Raw genomic sequence first — 24396 nt, forward strand, 5'->3', positions numbered from 1 at the left:
CCAAAGGGTTTGTGCTGCAGGGGGTTGGGCCTACTTGTCCCAAGGACAAAGTAAACATAAAAACTTGTTGCCCTTGACCCCAAACAAGATGTCCTGGGCGTCGGGCGATAGGAATTCCACATCCCTGAGTTGACACCTGCACCTGAATAGGACATTTTAAGATAATTTCTGTCAGGGTATAACCACTAAGCTGAGCAATCCGGCCAGCGGGGGCAATGGAGAAAAGACATTTGAACCACTCTCCTTCATGCTCTCCCTGAGGGACAGGTGAGAACTACTTCCCATGGAGGACACTCAGGGGAAAGCGGAAGTGGAAAAACAATCAGCCTATGACTACTTGATGGACATCTTTTGCTATGCCTTCTAGATGTGTGTTGATCAGCGTATAAAAGGGCCAGCCCAGAACAGTCTTCTTTGCTTCTGGGTTTGTTTGTCAAGCAGTTCGCACATAGAGGGGCATGGCATTTATACCTCCGAGAATCAACATGGCCCCGATGGGTTGATTGTTCTCTGCTTCCCAGCGGATTTCTGGGACATTGAGTCTTGTACAAAATCGGCGTTTGGCAGGAGTGAGTTAGGCATACATTCACACCCCATACGCTTCCCAGTTAGTCTGTTATACAAACGAGGTCTCTGTACCATACATCAGGAAGTATTAACGCATGAGGAGCCCTTACTTCCGTACAGAGTTATTACACTACCCTCCCTGTAAAGACCGCTGTCTCGGTTGTGGCCCATGTTTTGAAGGGTTCTGCTTTGGATAGCGTTGCAACAGAATAGGGCAATGAAGGCTGTGGATGGGTTCCCAGGATCTATCCATGGACCCTTTCAGTTTACTAGGTAATAAACCTGACCCCTCCTTACTCTGGAATCTAGTATGTGCTTCACTTCATACTCCAACTCCCACTCCCCCTCGACGTCGATTGGTTGTGGTTTGTTCTTTATTCTAGTGTGTGGAGGACAGGGGTGTAGGAGGGACACATTTAACACGGAATGTATATGCCAAGAGAAGGGTAAGGTCAGTCGCATTGCCACAGAATTCACTATGTGTTATATACTCTATGAACCTAGGTATTTAGGTTTCAACCTGTTGGTACCCTTCACGTGCAGGTTCTTTATGGCTAGCCATACCATATCCCCTACTCGATACTGAGGTTCCATCGGAGTTCTTGGAATCCCTGTCTTGTTTCCTCTGTCCACTCGAAGGGGGTGCCTTTTTTTTAGAAGACGCCTGATGGATTGTTTTATATTTTAAAAGTCTTTAATAAATTACCTATAACAGTTTGCAAAACCCTAAAAGCTTTGCAAGGTCCTGCCATTTGTGGGTGACTTCCACTTAGGGATTGCTGAAACCTTTGTCGTCCATTTTCACGCCACCTGGGTTAATGATGTAGCCGAAGAATTCTACTTCGGAGACATGGAACTACCGCTTCTTGCGCGTGGCATATGGATTATGGACTTGCAGTCCATAGTCCAAAGCTGCCTTAACATGGGTTGTGTGTTCCTGTCTGGTAGTACAGTATATGAGAATGACCTCGATATAAACAATGCAGAATACATCCAAATACCCTTGAAGCACATTGCCTGTGAAACGCTGCTGGGGCATTACAGAATTCGAAAGGCATGGCCTGCTACTTGAAGAGGGCAAATTTGTCCTGAATGCAGTCTTCCATTCATCACCCTTTCTCACACGGACAAGGTGATATACTTCTCGAAGGTCCAGCTTGGTAAATATTCTGGCTACTTTGAGCTGATCCAACAACACAGGCGTGAGCGGCAACTGGTATCGATTCTTAATGGTCACTCTGTTGATGGCCCTGTAAGCGATGGAGGCCCGCAGATCTTCCTCCTTCTTGGGTATGAAGAAAAAAGGGGATGAAGCCGATGAGGATGAAGGACGTATCAAACCAGAAGCAAGATTCTCCTCAATGTATCATCACAGGTGCAGTGTTTTTGGCTCCGTCAAGGCGTATATTCAGCTGCATGGGATGGCAGCACCTAGAACCAAGTCTATTCTGCAGTTATACTCTCAGTGAGAAGAAGCTGACGCGCCATTTGTTTGTTGAATACTGATTGGTGATGCACATGAGCAGAAGGTAGAGTCACAGCACTGTGAACGTGGGGTTCCATACAACCATACATAAGGAGCCTGGCAGGGTTTTTGGGACCCTAGAGGATGAATGCTTGCTGTATTGTACAATACTTTTGGCAGAACGATGAATCCATCATAACTGAGCTTGCCGCACAGCAAACAGAAGGGTCATGTAAGGTAAGCCAGGGCATCCCTAGAATCAGTAGGAAATATGGGGCAGCAATGAGCTCACACTGTATTGATTCAAAATTATAAGTGCCAAACTGAATAAACATATTTGAATGGAACAGTACCGGACCGGAGGTCAAGGTGGTACCATCCACATCCTTGACAGGTTCCGGAGGTTCTTGATACAAGGTATGCCAATTTTATAGGCAAATGTTCAATTTTGAAGTTTCCAGTGGACCTGGAAGCCATCCAGGTAGGTAATTTCTGTTGCCATCCTTCAACTAGCCACAAAGTCACAAACATGTTTCCCCATTCTATGCCTGTGGGATTTTTTAAATCTTTGAACACGACTACAGCCCCAGCTGCTGAATGGTATTAAACCAGATTTCGCAGGAAGCTAGATCTTGGTCCAGAAAACGTGCTTTTTATCATTTGTTTTAAATCCGTTTTTGAGTTATTTTACGGTTAAAAAAATACAGATGTCTAGGAACTCAGATCCTCCGTGGATCCACCCGCAGAGGGTTCACGGATCCAGGAGAAAAGCAAGGCTCTGATTAGCTGGCTGCAACCTGAAAGGAAAATTGCAGCCACGATTTGGTTTGTCGCTTTGGCTTGGGAGAGGAAAAAAGGGCCTGATTACGAATTTGTCGGTCCATGGATCGCCATGGCAGTGGTCTGACTGCAATCGGCTTGGTGGTCGGACCACCATATTACTGTGCATGCGGTTCAATAGAGGAAAGACTGCTGCGGTCCCGCCAGCACCACCAGGTAGTTCAGACCGCAGCGGTGGCGAGACAGGCCAATGAGGCCATCAGAAACAGTCTTTCCGCTGATGTTGCCTTCCGCTGATGTCACCGTGGTGGTTCAACCACCACGTTCCAACAGGTGGAAACAGAGATTATAAAGAAAGGAACACAACTGCCGGCAGCCTCACACGTCCTGTGTCACCATGGAGCTGATCACACACGTCCTGCCGCTGCATATAGATGGATCACAAATTCCATACTGCCGTGGACGCAACAGATGGTAAGAACACACTCCTACCTATGTCATGAAGCTCAACAGCAGATCATCGCACCGTCATAGACATGATATGGGGGTCACGCTACGTGGGCCAAGTACACTTATCTATGCGTCCTGGGTCTTTTACAATGAATGATACATCCACAGCCAAAAAATGCCTGCTTTGGCCAGGTCACTGATACTGCACTGCCACAGTCCACAATAACACACATCTGCTCATCTTAGTCACAGGTACAGTAAAGTGTACAGAATATTTTGTCACACAACAGCCACAATACATCAACATCACATATAATTCAACTGACACCCTCGTATTGCTCAAATGCCCTGGACTGTCATGAGATTGAGGATACATCTGTATGGATGTGTCATTTAACACACATATTCTTCCTATTAAACATCCCTGTAATGTATACACACATATCACCCACTTTGCAACACAATGGACGATCAATGAGATACACAATATTTTGTGAGACAAACGTCAAAAGCTCACAATACAAACAATACCTGCACAATAGGGATGGGGACATTAGGAGCACTCCTAAAAGGATGCTGCCCTGGGACACATTTCACTTTGCACATGCCCCAAAACACCATTTGCACAGGAACTGGCCTTACATATGCCTCAGGGACAAACAATAGTAGAGCCAAGTGACATGCCAGTCTGCCAAATGTGTAATTGCAAGTCAAGAACACAGCAACACCATGGGCCGTACATGTAGATGAAGTAGCTGCAAGGTGCACTCGTCAAAATGGACATATGGTCAGTCAAATGTAAAGGAAGGTAGCACAGTTGATCACCCTCCATGTCTGAACAAAGAAACTCTAGCTTCTACACATGAGACAAATTTACAATCCATATTAAGGGTACAATTCTAACACCATACATGCTGACATTGTCCAACGCAAGGTGTAATATTCACCATATCAAACATACCATAATGCATTGACACCCCAGTTGGATTAACAAAGACATATCCTTATACCGAACATCTACCTTTGTCCTGGGTGACACCAGCACTGCTCACAAAGCCAGATTTTGCCAATAACAGCAAATGGATCAGCAGTCAGGGTGAACCAAACACAACTTTAGGCATTCAACACAAATTACTTAGGAACAATAAAAAGTAGAAAAGTAATGGCAGGACAAATGTGTAACCAACAAAACAACAACTTGGGTTTATTTACAGCAAATGCTGAAGGGCAAAGGCCATTGACCAGTCCAAATACAAGTCCATGCACATGAGCGTGCCAAAGCTTGACTCCAATGACTGCCATGGAACCTCAACAGGTAGGGGCATCGACTGGGCATGCAGGCACCTCAGGGATCATGCTTGGGTGGGGTCAGATTTGGGATGGGTGAGTTTGGGTTTGGGAGGGGTGGTCTGTTTCTTCGGAGGGGTGGGCTTCTTCTTTGGGTGGTATGGGTGCTTGCATGGGGACACGTGTGACAGGTAAGCACTTGGATGTGGAAGGGATGGGTTGGGATGTGGGTGCGGGCCTCTTGAATTTGGGATGGGGGTTGAGGTAATAGGGGAAAATGCAAGGTCAAAAAGAAAAGGTTCTTTGGGAAAATGGGTAGTCATCAGAAGGGTATGTGTGTGTGAGGTATGCTTGTGTTTGGGTGATGTTTGTTACGTGTGTGAGTGTGGGCGTTTGCGTTTCTTGGGGGACTGAGGTGGAGGTGCTGAATGATGTGGGAGTGGTACGATGTGTGGGTGGCTGTTGGGGTGGTGTCTGTGGGTATGGTGGATGTGTCTGTGTGTTGGATTGGTGTGTGTGGGTATGGTGGATGTGTATGTGTGTTGGGGTGGTGTCTGGTGCTATTGTTGATGTGGTGGATATGTCTGTGGGTGTTGTGCTGGTGTCTGGAGGTAAGGTGTCTGAGGTGTGTGGATCTGTGGGTTGTGAGGTGTTGCCTGGGTGTATGGTGGGTGTGGTGAATGTGTCACTGGGCTTTGTGGTGGTGTCTGTGGAAATGGTGGCTTTTGTGGTGTCTGTGTGTGACTGTTGAGTGCTGATGTCTCTTGCGGTGCTTGTGTCTACGTGTGCTGCTTGTGTGTGTTGAGGTGGGTGCGTATGGATGTGTCTGTGTGCTAGGGATAGGCAGGGGAATAGGGAATTTGGTTTGTGAAGAGGAAGGTAGTTGGGGGATGGGTTGTGGGAGGTGGAAAGCTGCTGTTAGTGAAGAGGCCAGAGCCTAAAAAGATCTCTTTTGGTCAGAGATGTCACTATGAATGCTTTCCAGGTACGCATTTGTCTGCTGAAGTTGACTGGCCAAACCCTGTATGGTATTCAAAATCGCAGTCTGTCCCACAGAGATACTCCACAGGAGGTCAATAACCTCCTCACTCAATGCAGCAGGGGTAACAGAGGCTGGGGGTGAGATGCCTAGGGCGAAGGAAACGGACACCCTCTTGGGTTTGCAGGCACGGCCAGCTGGGTGGGGAGCAAGAGGGAGGGTGGCAAAACAACTGGGGGTGGCGGACAAGGATGGTACAAGAGTAGGTCCTGATGGCTCCATCTCCACTAGGTAGTGGTCACTGGAGATCGAGTCCGAAGATGACGAGCTTGATCCTATGTCCTCCGTGGCACTCCCCTCACCCTCCGGGCCACTGGGTTCCTCCGTGTTGGTAGTGTCTTGACTGGAGATACCATGGCCAGATACTTCCCCACTTGGTTCTGCCCTGTCTCCTTCGCATGCCTGGGATGATGCTGCAAATACAAAGAGAAATAGGGTCACTACGTGTTTCTGATCACACTTGAACAACAGATGTGATTAGCAAACATTATCTTGCCGTAAAGTAGGCCCCAGCAACAAAGTCTATCAAAGTGACTCCTACATTTACCACACCATATGCATGCATGCCACATGAACTGTCAACAGTTGCCCACAGGAAAATCATAATCTAAGATAGCTCCAATTGTATGGGTGAAGTTGTGCAACACAGTAACCATTGAATAAGTAGGAGACCTCATCACCTTCAATGGTTTGCCTCATGTAGCATACCTCAGTTATCTGTGGTCATACGATAGTAGGCCAATGCCAAGTTAATTCCCACAGATCGTACACAAGGTCATATATGCATCTATTTGTCACATACATAATACCACAATAATAAGAAATGATGGTCCAAAATCATGCCATGTTGCTGACAAGTACGGTAGCCTGAAGAAGGTGACCTGGCAATACCCATGTCACACTGGAAACAAATCAACAACGCTCACTTCACCATGTGTAAATTGTCCTAATGTAGTCACGGAGATTGTACTAATGTTGCTCAAATATACTGCATATCTAGCATGGAAATGTACACTGTAGACAAATTGTGCAAAATGTCAGGGAGATATGTCTCCAAAATTCACAACACAATAAATCAACTAGCCCCAGGGAAATCATCTCTCTTGTATGGCACCCTTGACAATGACATAGTCTGATTGCATCAGTAGAAGCCAGTAGTCCTTTGAATGTTGGAGAGGCTCAGGGATTCTCAAGTACTTGTAGAAGGACCTCAACACTTTACCCAATGGGAAGCTACATCACTGTCTCCATTTTGGTCCTGCAAACCCAGATTTCCATTGATGAATGGTTGTACACAACCACATATAATTCCCACAAAACTGCAAATCACTCAATGATGCATGCCAACAATCATATAACTAACCTTCCCTATTTCACATGTGCTACATAAAGCCACATCAATGGCATGGAAATGCACATTGCCGGTAAAAAAACGGTAGTCCTAATTGTCATGTCCTTCATTGCTGCTGTAGTTGTACATGCCAGGTGGCATGCAATGAGGGGTGAGGGTATGAGTGAGCCACCAATCAATGGTGACACACTCCTCTCTTTGGCACCACATGAAATGTAACCCCATGGCATATGTCCAATTCCAAACAAGTTTGCATGCACACATATGTGAGGGAATACAGAAATCATCCTATGAGCAGAGGTAGACCATGCAGGAAACAGCAGTGAAAATAATTTGTCAAAAGTGAAAGGAACACATTGTAACAAGTAGGCACAAGGAATGTTTACTACAGTGATGTCACGCAAACCATGTCAATGGACATTCCCCACTTACTAAGGGAAAGTATTGATCTATAGCTGCACCCAAAAAACAATGTGTGCTCTGCCACATGTATGGTGGCCACCTTCACATGGCAGACAGTAGTGAGGCACCAGCTCTCGTGACACACAGAAGACAAGTAGCCTCTGAGGGGCATATGCCAATTTACTCACTTGAGCAGACACATGGCTGTGGACCACGATCCATCACTTAATTTTGTTTGGGCTGTCATACTGAAGAGTAGTGGACTGTTGCGTACAAATTATGCCCACGACAATAACCATCACTACTTGATTGATCACTGTACACAGCTCTGTGTTGGCCCTCGTGAGCAAATTGTTTGTGGACTATACTTGGTTGTGCCCTAGGTCCCTGAGCTAATAGGCAAGGCACATCGATATGCACTAACTTCCCTACCTACACAAACAGTTACTCATCTTGTGTGTCACACATGGCCCATCCCCAATCGTCAGGGGAGATGTCTGAACCTAGCACATCAACTTGGAAATGTGACATGCAGGAATATGCGCTGGACTCCCACCCCACCCCCACTTGTGCCTGCTGTGCTCCCCTCAAACTCCCATCAAGCTCCGACTAGGCCACCGCCAGAATGTGGTCCAGTGGGGGGGTCAGACTCTTGATGTGTGCCCCACCCACATTGGTGGGGCAGCTCCAGCTGGACCCCAGTGATTTTCTGTGCCCAGTATCTCAGGCCTCCCACCTCTTTCGACAGTGGGTGCTCCGCCAGCGGTGGGCCCCCAGGGTCTGCATCTTCCAGGCAATGGCTTTCCAAATCTCCTTCTTCTGTTGGGCATTGACCTGTATGGATGCAAGAGACAAATCAAAAGTTACAAACACACATTTTTGCACATATGGCTGTATCACACACATGTCAGAAACACCAAGCACAGAATTTGAAATTTGTCAAGTGTAAAGCACACATGCTGATATGTACAGGGACATGACTACACACTTTTGAAGTTATCTGCAGACTAACCCACTATCCTGCTCATGGCCTACAGTGACTAAGCAAGCTCAATGACATCACATAGCCCATGCTCCATCAACTTGTACTGTGATGCGATCCACAATGGAAGACTACACACCAATGTGGCTACTGAAAGGTAAACTCCTTGGGCCTGACTGGAGCTACATGTTTACACTCTGCAACATTGGCTCAGTGCATACAGTCCATACAGGCAACTACCATAGTACAGACTTCACTCTAAAATTTGAGTGGCAATGAAAGGGCTGGCATGGTAGTCATGGAAAGTCTCTACCCTCTGCAAGTATCTTGGATCATCATTGTATGGTTCACATGGTCTGACATATCTAAATGGCTAAGGTGATTTCATTGGGAAGGTACGACTAACAGAAAATATATGTGACATGACTCAACAAAAAATCAAATGTGAAGGGGTCAGTCATTGGAGTACATGCCACACCATTGGAAGTCCAGAGTCATTAATACCATTGAAAATGAAAGTGGTTCAGGATCAGTTCACAGAGTGAATGTACGACACACAAAGGAGGACCTTAAGGAAGATTATGGCTGGCAGTGGTGGGTGTTTTGCCATCCACACCTCCTGGATTCTTTGCTGGATGTCCCCACTTGGGACGGTGGGGATCAGCTGCTACAGAGGCACGGGAGTCTGTGGGTGGTTGTGCCTCTGGCAGGGCCTCCCTTCCTGTGGCTGGCGCCGATGTACATGGGCCTGATGTTGATGACCCAAAGGAAGGGAAAGATTGGATTGGAAAAGCCTTGCTCAGGGATGTGTGAATGTCCCTCAGCACCCTTGTTCGGGAGGCCATGTTTGAACTGTGGGCCTCCATTTGTTCACACATTTCCCTATGCAGGTCTTCCTGTAGCTGCTTGATTTCCCGAAGTTTGGTCAACACCTGGCCCATCATGCCTTGGGACTCCTGATAGACCCCAAGATGTGGCTGATAGTGTCCTGGCCAACAGCAGCCCCAGTGGCCTCACTCCGCTGTCCCACAGCATCCCTCCCACACACCCTATTCCTACAAGCCTGTGCCCTTGGCACAGGGTGCCCTCTCCAAATAGGTCCTGGACCCTCAGTGTCCAGAGTGTCGAGTTGCACCTCAGAATTCAGGACTGGGGAGCACAAGATGGTGCAAACTGTGCTAGGTACACAGGTTGGGGGGCGTATCATTGTCTGGGATGCTGAAGCAACAGGGCTGGGAGGTGACGTGTGGCCACATTGAGATTCACTCTTGCCAACGGACCAGGTTGCCCTGTGGGCCAGGACCTTCCTCCACTTCCACAAATCTACGAATGTTATCGTCATCGCGGGCTTCATCCAGGGGAGTAGTGGTAGTCTTTTCTGTGGCCTCTTTGTGCCCAGTGGCTGCTCAACCTGTTGATGAAGAACGTACATTGTTACTGGTTGAATTGTGACATCTCCCTCCAAAGGTTTTGTTACAGTAAGCAGAAACATTGGGCATAGTTAAATTGTAGGTAATCGTTTTGTACCAAGTTACCATGGTATTGGGTTATTTGACATGACTTGTGTGAAGCATGCCTAAATAATTTGACTCAAGCAGCTGATGAGATGAGCAGATCAGTTGCACTTTGGAAGATGGACTAAAAATTACATCTTACCACCAGGGACGCCAAAACAGTGGAGAAGCAACATGTGCATGTGACCATTTGGAGGCCTAGTTGAGTGACATACAGGCAAACACAGGACTTTGTTGTGTATGTGACTGGAGTCATCATGTGCCTGCTGCCGATATCAATCTGGTGATGCAGCTTGAGGCCTCAGGAATACTTGTACTCACTGGGGAAGGTGTCATACCTGTCCTTAATAGTTTCATCTTGGGTTAGCAGGTCAAGATGGAGCTAGGTAGACAGACACGTCTCTGAGTTGAGCATGATCTGTATCTTGGTCACTCCCAGGTGAGTAAACTACAATTGCGAGTTACCAAACAGGGTTATTTGGACAACTGCACACTGAGCTGGTGTTTGTAGTTACGGACACAAGGCCTCCTAGGAGTTGCAGTCAGGTCACCTAATGGTACCTTCCAAGGTGAGTACACTTCATTTGGGAGTTTACTCACAGATGTATTGGAGCAAGGAACCACTGGGATGGTGGTTGGAGTTACAGGAACAGGCCCTTTTGGGCTTTGCTATTAGGTCACTCTCTCTACTTTCCAAGACTTGACAAATGATATATTCCTAGGTGAGTAAACTTAGTTTGGGAGTTGATCAACAGGTGTAATAGGGCATGTGACCACTGGGCTGGTGGATGGAGTTAGAGAAACAGGGCCTATTGGGCTTTGCATTCAGGTCACTCCCTCTACTCCCCAACACTTGACAAATGTTGGGTATTACATATCTGTATGCTGGCTGCATTTAGGTTTCAGCATACATTTACATTTTGATACATACCATGAATCCTGAAATGTTTTTTTATATTGTGAGATTTATAGGCACCATTAGGACGTATGGCATATGATGAGTCTTGGTAGGTGTAATATTGGGTCCAATAACACACATTGACAGGGTTAAGACTCGGATACTCTGGATATTGAATGTTGGTGAGGCACATGATCAAGACAAAAGCTGAGCTGTGGGCATGCATGACATTGCAGTTTTGTGACAGTGTTTGTCCTTTAACTTACCAGACTCCACTCCCCCAGGTATTCCTGTTGAGCCCTCAGGATGCAGGATATCCAACACCGTACTCGGATGGCACCACCAGTCTTCTTGGCCTCCAGCTGCCTCCTTGCCCCTGAGGTTGTTCCACCTCTTCCTAATGTCCTCCTTTGTGCGCAGGGTGGTGCCTACAGCATTCACTCTGTCAACTACCCTGTCCTACATTTCCATTTTCCTACTGAGAGGTGTATGTTGGACTTGGGCTTCAAACAATTGTGGCTCTACTATTATAATTTCATCCACATTGACTCTCAACTCATCTTCAGGGGTTTTTGGAACATGATATGGTGGACAACTAAAGAGGGTGATAGGGACTTAATTAACAGGTGCAAAAGGGCGTGAATCGACATGTGTGTGCATGGGATGGTAAAAAAGGGGTGCCTAATGTATGAAAAATTCAAATAACTGTGGTCCTGGTTCTTTGGAACCCTGTGGTAATACAAAGGATTGTAGTCTGTGAAGGGGAGTGTTTTATAGTGTGATTTGCAGGTGTGTCCACTGGAGCAATGTGTGTGAGCTCTGTTGTTTTTTAATTCATCCAATGTGCACTCGTTTGTTACATTTCTGGACCCGTACCGCAGTGGTCGACCACGACAAGGAGACTACCACGACAACTGTGTGTTTTTAATAAGCTCTGTGGTTGGCCATGGCGTTGATGGCGCTGGAGGTCAGACTGCCTAGATACAAGCCACCACACCGCTGCCAGTCTTCCTTTTTTGCTTGGCTGGCGGTGGTCCTGCCTGTCTTGCCACAGCAGTGGTTATATTAACATGTGTTAAAAAAAAACAACATAGAAATTCACTGAAAAAAACAAAGATTACTGGGACATTATAGTTTTATAGTTAGATTGACGTTTTACCTGTACAAAACCATATAAATTCAGCAGGTATAATTATACTTATATTTATCTAAAGAAACTATAACTCGTGCCGGAAAGTAACTTTGGGCAACAAGTGATAGTTTCTTAACTTAAGTATAACCATAACTGCTGACTTCTGACTTTTACTGACACTGCTAATGTTACAGTGATATCATCAATTATTTTATAGAAGATGTCATGAATTATCTGTGTATGCCAAGGGTGTGAGTTATAGTTACTTACGGGCACGAGGTATAGTTACTTGAAATAACTCTACAATAGGTGAATTTCTATGGTTTTGTGCATGTAAAATCGGAACTATACCGTCCCTGTAACTTTTGTTTTTTTTAAGTGAATTTCTATGTGTTTTTTAATTCCTAATTATGACGTCCCTGTAACGTTTTGTTTTTTTCAGAGGTTTTTTTTTTAATTTTATTTTTTTACGTTAAGTCATTTTAATTACTCTACTTTAATCTGAACACCACCGTCCATGGCCAAAAGCTTTGCACTGCAGGGGTTGGCCAGGCCCTGCAGCCTACCACTTGTAAGCACTATAAGCACCCAACCCCGTGCCACGCACAGGTTCTCTGGGGCTTTATGAAAATATTGGAGAGGGCCACAAGGGCCCCCATCCATTGGGCTCTTCTGAGCCCGGGTGCCACCACCTCACCGGGGCTTACTTTAAAAAAAAAGAGTGGGGCTGTGCGGACCCCTGTCCAAGGGCTCTTTGAAGCACCGGTGACCACCACTTTCCCGGGGCTAAATTGCATGCATTAAAGGGAGGCTACGCAGGCACCCCGGGTTCCAGGCCGGAACCGGCACCTCCCCGGGGCCTATACAAAAAAAAAAGAGAGGGAGGGGGGCCATGTGCACCCCACCTCCCCCCCTCCCCCACACTGGGCTGCTTTTGGCCCTAGGCACCCTGTACCCCTGGGTCCGGCCATTCTTAAACAGGGAATGTGACCGCATGGCCTCCTCCCCCCCCCCCAAACATGATCCCCCCTGGGCTAATTTCTACCCCATAGCCTGGTCACATCTACCTGGGTACCTTGGCCTCACCCAGGTCACCCAGTGTACTTTTATGGGGCCCTCTGGGGGAGCTTAAGGCCTCTGCGCTCCTTGCCTCCTCCCAGCCTCCTGAGGGAGCCAGCATTACTCTCACATGCAGGGAGCTGCTAAATTTGCAGCTCCCTACATGTGGGAGCAATCTTTCATCTGTTTCCGAAACAGATGAAAACTCAGCTCCCAGCATGCGGCCCCTCACCCTGGACTGATTTAGGGTCTGGGCACCTGTACCCTGTGGCCTGGCCTTTCTTAAAAGGGGAATGCGGCCGCATGGTCTCGCCCCTCCCTGTGCCAATTTCGACTCCATCCCTCAGGGCCTATCTGGTTGGGTGTTGGTCCCAAGGGCCATTAATGGCTCTAGGTGGAGGGGGTCGCACATACCCCCTTCTTTAACTTGCACGGGCCGATCCCAGGGAGTTGGTGGCTCCTGGGGCAGTATTTGATCTGGAGGGGCTACTTAAACTTATGTTTCTTGCCCGAGGGAGGTAGTGATCCCCAGGGCCTGGGGGCTTCTCGTGGTCTCCTTCAAAATTCTTTAATTATAGCCCCAGGGAGGCGGTGGTCTCTGCAGCATGTTAAATCCCCAGGAGGGAGTTCCACACTTCCCCTCTGCAACTTTGCAATAAAGCCCCTGGGAGGTGGTGGTCCTCTGGGATCATACGAGCTCAATGGAGGGAGGCCCGTGTGGCCCCAATGCAATTTTACAATAAAAGCCCAAAGAGGTGGTGGTGGTCCCTGGTCCTCAAAGGACCTGGCCCACCCGAGGCTGTACTATAGACAAGAATGGGAGACCATGCTTTTAAAAAACACATCCATGAAACCACCGCAATTTTTGGTGAAAATTACAAAAATAATGCTTTTTTGCCCTGGAAGGGCCCCAGTACTAAGGTGTAGGGGTCAGTGTATTCCTACCCTGGCCTCTTTTCTTTTTATCTTTTTGTTTGGGACGGAACTCGACGAGTTCAAGTCCCAAAATGGCTGCAAACACTTCCTGGTTGAAGTATTGGCAGCCAATTAGATCTCTGCACGAGATCGGTTGGATTTGCAAAGGATTTGCACCTCTATGCATACAAGTTTAATTTTCTTTTAATATCTCAAAAACTATTGAATGGATTTACACCAAATAACAAAAAAGGCGCTTTATGCACCAGCAGCTACCTTTTTGCCAAATGTGGTGTAATTCTGTCCAGCGGACTCACCTACAACCTCTGGCCGGTGAGGAACAATAGAGAGGAGGGATAGAACTAGAAGGCAAAGAAGTAAAGGATAAATACCTATTTCACTGAGTAGTTGTCTACAGCAGTGTGTCTGGCATGTAAAGAGCAATGCTGATCTAACAAGAGTCCTCTTCTGAAAATATATAGTTAAACCAGTGCTGACTCTGTGAGTATGAGGCAGAGAATGCGTAAATAGGCAGGGCAGGTAAGTTCCACAAATTCTTGTGAGAGGGAGACAAACAAGGCCCCAACGTTTTATCAGATTGGGGCAGTCTTTGTTCAGCTGTGGCTGTCAGCTTCTCCATGCCTATTAAGTTCCAAAGTGTATGCAGCCAATCTAAATGTGTGGGTATAGTGTTGGTGCCCCACTGTGTTAACAAAACTTCCTTAGCTGCACATATGGCCAGTGTGATGGCCTGTCCCTTTGGTGATTTCAAGGGGTAGTTCGAAACATCGAGGAGGCCTTAAAGAATATAGCTCGAAAATCTAGGGATCATTATGTTATACATTTTGTCAATGGCGTCTAGAACTTCAGACCAGTAGCAATGGAGTTTCGGACTTCTCCAAAGAAGATGTGTCCGGGTCCCCTCCTGGGTGCAACCTCGCCAACAGCCCTCTTCCACTGAGCCAGTCGTGTCGGAGTGTAGTACCAATAATGAACCACTTTAAGTAGTGTCTCTTTACCCAAGGCGCTTCGTGCTGATGAGGTAGCCAGTTTGAGGATATCTTGCCACTCCCTAGGTGTAAAGGGATGTTCGCATTGCCCCTCCCAACGGCGCTGTGCTAAAGATACTGATGAGACTTGGATAGTGTTAAGAAAAGCCTATATGTCCGAGAGTATATGTTTGTTTGAACCTCTGGTTAGTAGCCATTTCTCAAATTTTCTCAAATGGGAACAGGGGTGAGTTGCATGTGGTCGATGGAAGGCTGAGTAACCCAATGGCTTATGGCCAGATGCTGCCAACAGGCATTTCCAGGGATACCATAGTATTGATTGATTTTTGGCAAAGGTCAGAAGATCAGATTCATCTAAGAGGCCACTAATCCTCTTTTGCCTGCTGCCACACCATATAACTGGGACCCTGAAATGCTGGGGGGAATGTCTGGATTACCTATGATTGGAGTGAGGAGGTGGATTCGGGTAGAGAGCTTCCTACTTGTCTGTACTTTGTCCCCAGTCCCCCATTGTGGCTCTTAAAATAGGAGAAATATAAACTCCTGGTGGCTTATCGTGCTTGAGGAGCCATGCACGATATGCTCCATAACCTGCTCCATATGTGTATGCCCGCTACAGCTTGATCTATGAAGCACCAGTGTTTTCCGTGAGAGGTCTAGTTCACTCCACTAAGTATCACAGTTGGGCAGCCTGATAGTAATAAATAAGATGAGGGATCCCCATACCCCCCACCTCATCTCCAGCGACAGGAAGGCCTGCTTCTTGGCCATGCATGCCTTTTTCCCTTCCCAGATGTAGCCCTCTGTGACACTGTAGTTTAGTCGGCACATGAGGAGGAGATGGCAGAGACAATGTCTTCATGACATATAAGATATTAGGTAACAAGATCATCTTAACTGCCACAATGCGGCCCAGCCAGGAGAGCACCTAGGCATTCCAGACGGGAAGGTTCGCACACGTTCTCGACAGCAAGGCGCCGTAGGTAGATACTTCAGTTTGAACTGTGGTGGAATGGATACAGAGTCCCAAATAAATCGCTCCCTGTTGGGCCCAGATGAAGGGGAAATTGCTTCGTAAAATAACCTGAATTGCTGCTGAGACCGTAGAATCTGATATTTTTGTAGGTTTACTTTAAACCCAGAGGCCTTCCGAAGGCTTCCTACTCCTCCATCAGAGAGGCAATGACCGAAGGGGATGCGTCAGGGTCACCATGACTTCATCTGCATATAGTGCTAGCTTATGTTCTCAGCCCCCCATATGGATGCCAGTTATTAGGGGATTTTGACAAATATGCTCTGCAAAGGGCTCCATGTACAGTGCGAAAAGTAGTAGAGATAGTGGGCATCCCTGTCTAGTGCCCCGAGCCACCTGAAAAGGGGATTACATTAGAACATTAACCCAAACCACTGCTTTAGGGCCACTGTAACTGCACTTTATCCATCTGATGAACCGCCCGCTCATCCCTACTCTCTGCGACACTGCAAACAAATTGGGCCAATGCACCTGGTCAAATGCCTTTTTGGCATCAATTGATAACATCAGTGCTGATGTTCGAGATCGTTGAGTCTTATCTAGCAGATGACATGCGTTTTGTATTGTCGCCAAAGTTACGCTCGGGGATAAATCCGTCCGGGTCCGGATTGACAGTGCCTTTCATATAGGGGGCTAATCGATTCGCCAGAATAGAAGTAAATATCTTGGCATCCACATTTATTGATGAGATTGGTCGATATGAGACGCGTGTACCGGATCCTTACCCAGTTTGGGTAAACTGTGATAGTGGCGAGTTTCGTGGAGTCTGTAAGGGAGCCCGTGGCGCTGAAAGAATTAATCAGACAAGTGAGTACAGGGCCCAATTGGGTATCAAATCATTTATAGAATTCTGAAGAGTAACCTTCCTGCCCGGGAGCCTAACCGGGTTGTAAACGGGAGATCGCCGATAGCACTTCATCTATCCTGATCTAAATGCAAAGCGTCGGAGGTGGGTAAACGCTCCAGCGGTGCTTGTGCTAAATATAATTGAGAATCTCCTTCTGTTAAACAGTCAGCGAAATAGAGCTGGGCATAAAATTGCTCGAAGGCTTGGGCGATTTGCCCATCATGGTCTAGACACTGTCATTGGGGTCCCACTAGTACATCTATCTGCTGTTGAACTGCTTGGGCCTGCAGGCGGTGCACCAGGAGGCGTCTGGCTTTATTGCTCCCACATAAATCTTTTGTTTGATGTGGACCAGCGCATACGTTGCTCTGTCCATATCCAGTGGCAAAAGTTGTTTACGAGCTATATTTAATTGTCGGTGTATCTTATGAGACCCTGTCCATTGGTATCCATTTCTAGCTCCTTTACCCATCCCTCTATTGTAGCCCTTTTATCCCTCCAATCTCTATTAAGGCAGGTCGCCAGGGCAATCAAGTGGCAGCAAAAGACTGATTTCAACATATCCCAAAGCATTGCATTGGATGTGTCCGGGAGGTCATTGTGTCCCAAAAATTCAGTGATGGCGCCCGACAATTCTGTGATGTGTTACGCTAGTGAGGAGTCAGTGGTTAAGGCACCAGGTGAGTTGCTGAGGGGATAGGGCTGGGAGGGAAATGGTTATGTGGAGAGGAGTATGGCCCGAAAATGCTGTCGTTCCTATATCTACCTGAGTGTTGGACTGCAAGAGACACGTGTGGCTAGATAGAGATCAATTTGCGCATACGTCTGATAGGCCACCAAGCAAAAGGTATAATCCCTGTCTTTGGGATGGCGACTGCACCAGACATCTGTGAACCCATAATCGGTCATTTGTTCTGAACCCTTTCTGGAAAGTGCCCCTGTCTGCCCCACCCTCTGTGTGGATCTGTTGAATCCCGTATCTGATACTAAATTGAAATCCCCTCCGATTAATACATCCTTATCTGTAGTAGCCATCACTCTACCTAAGCCCTCTAAAATAAAAACCTCCTCATTTTCATTGGGTGCATAAAGTGTAGCAAGGGTGAAGGTGTGCTGATGTAATGTGATGCAGAGTGACAGGAACCTGCCAGGGATATCAGCCTGAGTCTGGACTACTTTGCCTTGGAAGTGAGAGGCCAAACGACTAGCTACTGCAGCCTTTTTCGCTATGCCAGAAGAGAAGTATTGTTGATCAAACCACTTGAACCTTAAAAGCTTCCAAACTGCTTGTACGAGGTGAATTTCCTGTACCAGACAAATATCACATTTGTAGTCGAGAAATGCTTAACGTTTTGTGGGCTTATTGAGCCCCTGGATATTATAACAAATAATGTGCATCATTGTGGAATCGATGTGGAAATGTATGTTTGTGAGTTAGGCCCCGGGTTGTCCTGAAATAGCCAGCTAGTTTCCCATGGAAAGCTGTAAGATAAGACACCAACTAGGTCTTGCTATGCATGATAGATAAGAAAAAGGGAGGAAAGAGATAGCATAGATTGCCAAACTGAGAAAGAGAAAGGAGAACCAATGCAGTCTTTCCCAGCACCACATCAAATTAACATGTTGGGACCCATGTCGAGGCTTCACAGTCAGAGTGGGAATCACCTCCTGTGGTAAGAGACCCTGCCGTTGGCACAGCCCTTCTTGAAAAATGGAGACAAGCCTCTCTGGTCTGACTTTATTTGAAGCCTGGTGGGCAATAGGATGTTCCAGCATTAGGGTCTTCTGTCATGGTCATAGTCAAGCAATTATCTCTCAGTCATTTTCTAGGTCAGAGGCTTGATCCCGGGGATTCAGATGACTGAGAAGGGCTGCCCTTTCACTCCGACTCTCCATTTCAGTTGGCCTGACCATTTTCATCATCATCTTCCTTGCTGAGCATCTGAAGAATGCCGACGAGCGTGAGGGGTGTGGCTCTTAGTCTTTGTCTATTGGTGATGGGTAGTGTTACCTGCATCTCTTCCAAGGTGCGCACGCTGTGCGTCTCGGTATCGCAAACGAATGTGAGGTAGAAAGGATGACCCCAGAGATAGTGCACATCCTTCTTTTGTAGAAATTCTGTTGCGGGTCCTAGTTGGTGGTGCCGTTGTAGAGTAATGGATGAGAGATCTTGATACAATCAAATCTTATTGCCCTCAAAGTCTATGTGATTGTGGTCCCTCGCTGCTGCCATGATGGTTTCTTTTTGTCTATAATAGTGGAGGCAAGTTAAAATGTCTTGGGGTTGCCGAGGGGATGTATCAGTTTTCCCAGCCCCATGAGTTCTGTCCAGGATGATCTCCTTGGGTGCGAGCTTTGGAACGATATGGTGAAAGAGTCGTAGACATATTCCTCCAGATTCCCTCTGGCTGCTTGCAAAGGGGACCCCCTTAATTCTAATGTTGGCCCTCCTAGATCTGTTTTCAAGATCCTCCACCTCTAAGTCCAGTATTTTGCGGTGGTGGGCGTCCAATTCTTCTCCCTGCGCATCGCTGGTTTGTTCAAGGCCAGACACTCTGTCCCCCAGTTTATTCATTTCTTTCGTGAGGTCCTTGATATCCGTCATAATGCCATGTTTAAGTGTTGTGATATTCACGTGTAGAGCACCAAAGAGGGTCTCCAGGAAGGTGCGTGTAACAGGCTCGGCCCCATTGGTTGTTCCTGTGGCGTCGCCTGCTGTAGGTGGGGGCTCTGGCTGGGTGACCTCCTCATGCTGGTCCACTTTTTTCCCCGGTGGCTTGGTAAGCAGATCTCCGATTGAGGCGTCTTTCTTATGGGAGCGGGGGCCCGCCATGATCCCTTCTGTAGTAGGCTCATACCTGTCTCCAAGGGTCTGCAGGGGTTATTCTGTCAGCAACCACCACTGGTGTCTTGGAGATAGCGCGACCCCCAGCCACTCTTCAAGCGCTTACTCAGCCGCCTAGCAGGTCACTTCAAGAAGTCGGGTTCGCCTAGCTCTTCGGACGCAGCTATGGTGGAGTGCTCAGCTTGCAGGCAAGACTCACCTGCAGGATATCCAGCGTTGCCCGCCTCAAACCTTGGGCCCTACCATCCATCATGAGTGTGGGCCGCAGTGATGTCACCGCCAGTTGAAGATGCGTGACCCCAGAGAGCCCAAGCAGCGCCTCAGATCACCGAAGCGCCACTGTGCTGGCGTCTGTTCCCTGTGTCGTTCGGTGGGGGTGCTCCCACCGAGCCTGGCGTTGTTAGTTGCCATTGCCAAGACGCACTGTGTTCCACCAGTGGCCCCCAATGCAAACCACTATGCCACTGCGTGGTACTCACTGCTGCATGGGACCTGCAATGGTTGAGCCCCATGTGGCCCAGTCATTGAGACCAATCTTGTCACTTATATGGGCTCAGGAACTCTGTGGGATGGTGCTGAGTTCGGTGTAGATTGGGGTCCTTGGCTTTAAGAGTTGCAGTGTGCAGTGCCTTGCGTAACAAGTAGGCCTCTGCCTGCAGTTAAATCCAGATGGCCGCCATTTTAAAGTCAGGTGTGCCACGGAGTGTGTCGTCTAAGCCCATCTGACAGCGGTGTTCTGGATGCCTCTCCTCCGGCTCCTAGTGCTGGAGAGGCCCGATCTCCACCACTAGTATCAGCCCGACGGCGGAGCTTTGAGGTTTCTTTCTTATCCAGGCGTCATCTTGGGCACCCCACCACCTGTTCTATTTAGAGTTATCTCAAGTAACTGTAACTCGTTCCCTAAGGTAACTATAACGTGCGCCCCCGCCATGCACAGTTTTTTCGGCTAAAAGTTTACTGAAAATATTACATTGATATTATCAATGACGTTATCAAAGATGTCATGAGTGCTGCTATTTGTGGGGTAATTAGCAGTGCATGGCGAGTGAGTGAGTTATAGTTACCTTAGGGCAGGAGTTACATTTACTTGAGATAACTCTGACTTGATGAACTCTAACTATAACTGGTGAATTTCTTTGTACGTTTAAGATGTGAGCCTAACTATAATGTCCCTGTAACCTTTGCTTTTTTTCCCAGTGAATTTCTATTTTTTTTATGTAAAGTAATTTTCATTACTATACATTAACCACACACCCAATCCAATCCAAGTGTGTTCCAGCCTGCATTTATTATGATTAAATCCTCGGGGAGGTGACGGTTCCCAGAGCATCAAAATACCCTAGGAGGGGGGCCCATGCGCCCACTTCTTTATTTCAGCATGCACCCCAGACCTGGCCCACTTGGGAGCTGCATAAAAACAAGTGCGGGAGCCCACACTTTTATTTTTTTATTTTTGCTGTGAATTTGTTATGTCAATTCGTGGCAGCAGAAATTATTTTAAAAAGTACTTTTTGTTTCCCTGGCGGGGTCCCTCTGGGACCCCAGCATGAGAGCTAAGGGGTCAGGGTTTCCCCATCCTAGTTCCTTTTCATTTATTTTAATTATTTTTCTGGGACTCGGCTAAAGACGAGTCCCAAGTTGGCTGCAAACACTTCCTAGTGTGAAGTGTTGGCAGCCAATCAGAGCTCTGAAGCTCTCTGCATAAGCTCTTATTATTCGTGAAGTCATTGGGCATGATCCGTGGTCCTAGATATACAAATTTATTTTCCCTATAATATCTCAAAAACCAATGAACGGATTTACACCAAATAACCAAAAGCACAATCTGCAGAACAAAATCTAGCTTTCGGGCAAACCTGGAGTAATTCCGTCCAGCAGTTTGGGCTGTAGTCCTATTCAAAACTCCTATGGGAATTAACATGGGAAACACATGTTTTTTGACATTCCCCCTTTTATTTTCTTGGCCCCGCTTGAGGGATCATCCCAAAACTTCCCAAGCACAACAAGAATCATTGCCACACTTTTTGGGGAAAATTTTGCAAAGATTCGTCAAACAGTGCCAAAGATACAGGCAGGTCAAAAAATGCTTTTTTTGCTTTTTCTATGGAAACAAACCAGTACATAGTTATAGTTAGGACCTAGTTTCCATAGGAAAAGCTTTTTTTCTTTTGCTAATAACTTTGAGGCAGTGGTTGTATTAACAGACAGTATTTATATATTACTTAAACCAAAGAAATTCACTAAGTAACCAAAGGTTACTCTTGTAGTTATACCTATGTCAAGAAGCTATGACTCATAGCCTAAAGTTACTTTCAATCTCGAGTTATAGTATCTTAACATATTTATAACTATAAATGCTGAATTTGTATGGTTTTGTGTGGGTAAAACATGAATCTAACTGTCAGCGAGACCGGATCCTCTGGGTTTGCGCCTGTTCCCAATATGTCCACCTCTTGGCAGCTCCAAACTCTACTAGCCATTATAGCACAGAGTTAAAGAATGGCCAAGCGGGGGATGGGGTTTAGGTTGGGAACAGCGGAGAAGGAGACCTGTGGAAGCAAGAGTTAAGAACACAATAGCAAGGTCATTCACATTAATCTTCATGAACTTTGTTTTAACTCTTTGTGCTCTAATAACATGAGAGATCAAGAACTTTTCAATAACGTAACATTTTTATAATCATATACTCTGAACATTGAACTTTCTCAAGTTAATCCTTAAAATAGCAATTACATCACAACAAGAGTCAATGAGTACATTTGTTCCCAAAGAATTAACTGCTATAGGATTCATGAATGATATTGTAGAATTGGCAAACTGACTAAACTTGGTTTGTCTAGAAAGATCACACTCTGTTTGATTTAAATTACAAGATTCAATTGCCCAGAAGTGATTGCGCACCTTATTGCCAGACTGCGCATCAAGACTCAAGTACCTGGAATGATCGTGCACTCTGCCAATCTGAACGACAAGGGTTAATTGCCAAGAATGAATTGCGCACACTGTTGCCGATTCAACCATCAAGATTCCAATGCCTTGAAATGATTGCGCATTCTGCCGATCCGAACTGCAAGAGTTAATTATCAAGAATGAATCGCGTTCACTGTTGCTGATTCAATCATCAAGATTTAAATGCCTCAAAATGATCGCGCCCCATGCCGATCTGATCTGCAAGGGTTAAGTGCCAAGAATGAATCGCGCACACTATTGCCGATTCAACCATCAAGATTTAAAATGATCGCCCACCATGCCGATCCGAACTGCAAGGGTTAAGTTCCAAAAATAAATCGCGCACACGGTAAATCACAAAGCCAAAAACTCAAATGTTTCTAGAAAACGGAGTCAAGGTCTATCCCAAACACCGCCTTACCGCCCTGCTTGAAGATCAGCAAGATAATGAGGACAGGGCCAGGAAATGTCCAAGTAGGCTTCCGGAACAGGAGCCCTGGAAAATGCTGCTGCTCTGCACCGGGACCTCTGAATAGTGAGCACGTGGAGCTGGGCTGGGTTCCTTAAATAGACCCAAGCCCCGCCCACATGCCACACCCAGCCAGGCTACAGGAAAGGCTTGAAAATGAACAATACATTATAAACATCATTAATGACATTTCAAGATAAATACCTGCAATGCAAAAAGTTAATATGCAATATCAACACACAATGCATTAATTATTACATTGCATAAGGTTTGTCATTTTGCATTATGTCGCCCGTAGAGCGCGCACTGTCCTGGTGTTGACACCTAACTATTATGTCTGTAACCTTTGTTTTTTTTTTTTTGAAAATATATAAAATCATACTATACTACATAGTTCACTTAAGTGCCTTCAAGTTACTGAAGGCCTAAAATTTGTTTTCAAGGTTTAGTATGTGGCCTCCAGAATTAAGCCTAGATATAATTAACACATTATTTTGTATCTCTACTGAGGAAAATGCTAGCAGCATGAATCAAAAGTTATTTTACTTTTACTATTCAAAATGTAATTTAATGATGAAATCAGATTTTTTTGATAACTTTAGTGAAAAAGTAAGTTTATAATGTAATGTGTGCTGCATTCGCCAGAATTTAAACTAGTTCTGCCACTCCTAACACACACAGAAGTGTGATTCTAGTTAACAAGCCTGCCTTCTATAGGACAGTAGTCCATCCTCTGGACCCAGGACTGCAGTGGGAGGTATCAACAATTGAACATGTTGCAGGGATTATCTGTGAGGAAACTGAAACAGATGTCCGGTAAAAGGACAGTTTTGACACTATTGCTTTTGACATGGAGATGCCAAATTGGGCTGCTCATATTAATCCACAGAAACCTCCTAGACCCTACACACAAACCTCAGCAGGTGACAGAACTAATTTAGAAATTGGTAGAAGGGAAAAAAACTCATATAAGTACGGGAGTGGATTCAGAGAGAGCCAGAGACCCTCCTAATGGAATAAAGGTTAAGCCATCTTAGATTTAGGGATCCTGAGAATTTATGCCATGAGGCAAAGAGAAAGTGCAGGAAAAAGAGATGAGCTAAAGGTGAGAAAGTAGACCGGATTGGGAAGGTAAAATTCTGCAATCACTGGCTAGTCCACAAGATATGACTGACACCTCACTGCCATCTCTTCAGAATGCTTATGGACTCGAAAAAAAGACTATTTAAGAAGAAAGCTCTGCTGGAAGCACAGAGACTCTTGACTCCTGCCTTTGTCTGGCATCCAGGTACTGGACATCTCTCTAAGGACCAGGCTTCTGCCATCCTATTTCCCCACTGCAGGAATAGAAATAAGCAGGACTCCTAACTCCAATAAGTCCCATCAAACTGCGGAGGACTAG

General features: G+C 46.3%; 1 protein-coding gene across 2 annotated transcripts in view; it reads left to right on the plus strand.

Annotated features, from left to right (window-relative positions):
• The window catches only part of CARS1 (cysteinyl-tRNA synthetase 1), a 344636-nt gene that overhangs the window by 61950 nt on the left and 258290 nt on the right, over positions 1–24396 (plus strand). The gene's annotated exons all lie outside the window — the stretch shown is intronic.

This window comes from Pleurodeles waltl, chromosome 3_1, assembly GCF_031143425.1.
Source record: "Pleurodeles waltl isolate 20211129_DDA chromosome 3_1, aPleWal1.hap1.20221129, whole genome shotgun sequence".
Classification (NCBI taxonomy): Eukaryota; Metazoa; Chordata; class Amphibia; order Caudata; family Salamandridae; genus Pleurodeles; species Pleurodeles waltl.